Consider the following 790-nt stretch of genomic DNA (forward strand, 5'->3'; position numbering starts at 1 on the left):
TTATTATTTTATTTTTATTTTATTTTATTTTATTTTATTTTATTTTATTTTATTTTATTTTATTTTATTTTATTTTATTTTATTTTATTTTATTTTATTTTATTTTATTATTTTATTTTATTTTATTTTATTTTATTATTTTATTTATATATAAGAAGCATATATCGCTTCTTGTATCTGGAATGGAGTTCAGTACATGAAACTGGAATGATCCTAATAAAAGTCTGGCCCTAAGAGGCTAGACCTCATGGAGGAGGCAAATGACCCATCTGAGGCGCCTTCGTTTGAGATTGTGGGAGTATGGGATCCTCTTCAACTTCTTTTGATATGGAAGGGGGGGACTTTAGGTGGGGGCGTCTTCCTGGCCTGCTAGCTTTCTACGGAGCATACCTGTGCAGGATTCGCACACGGGAGCCTGTCTAGACTAGGCAAAGAAAGGAAGACAAAGCTTTGAAAATGAATAGGAGGAGGTCCCAATTTTTTTTTTCAGACAGCTGTGATGGCCGAGTGGTTAAGGCGTTGGACTCGAAATCCAATAGGGTTTCCCTGCGCAGGTTCGAATCCTGCTCACAGCGCGGAGCCTCCTCCGATCTTCTGAGAAAGAGCCTCTTTGGGGGCTGCAGCTTTGATTTTTCTTTTGCTCCTTCCTTCCTTCCTTCTTTCCTTCCTTCTTTTTTTCTTTTTTCCTTTATTTCCTCTGTCTTTTATTTCTTTCCTTCCTTCCTTTTCTCTTTTCTTTTTCTTTTGTTTCCTTCCTCTCTTCTTTCCTGTCCTCTCTTTTTTCTTTTCT

At 36.6% G+C, this 790-nt stretch overlaps 1 non-coding gene across 1 annotated transcript; it reads left to right on the plus strand.

Annotated features, from left to right (window-relative positions):
• The first annotated feature begins 493 nt into the window (after positions 1–493).
• Positions 494–575, plus strand: TRNAS-CGA. The gene has a single exon. It is a non-coding gene; the product is annotated as a tRNA-Ser (tRNA).
• Positions 576–790: the final 215 nt, after the last annotated feature.

Source organism: Protobothrops mucrosquamatus, unplaced genomic scaffold (genome assembly GCF_001527695.2).
Source record: "Protobothrops mucrosquamatus isolate PMUCROS unplaced genomic scaffold, P.Mucros_1.0 scaffold6085, whole genome shotgun sequence".
Classification (NCBI taxonomy): Eukaryota; Metazoa; Chordata; class Lepidosauria; order Squamata; family Viperidae; genus Protobothrops; species Protobothrops mucrosquamatus.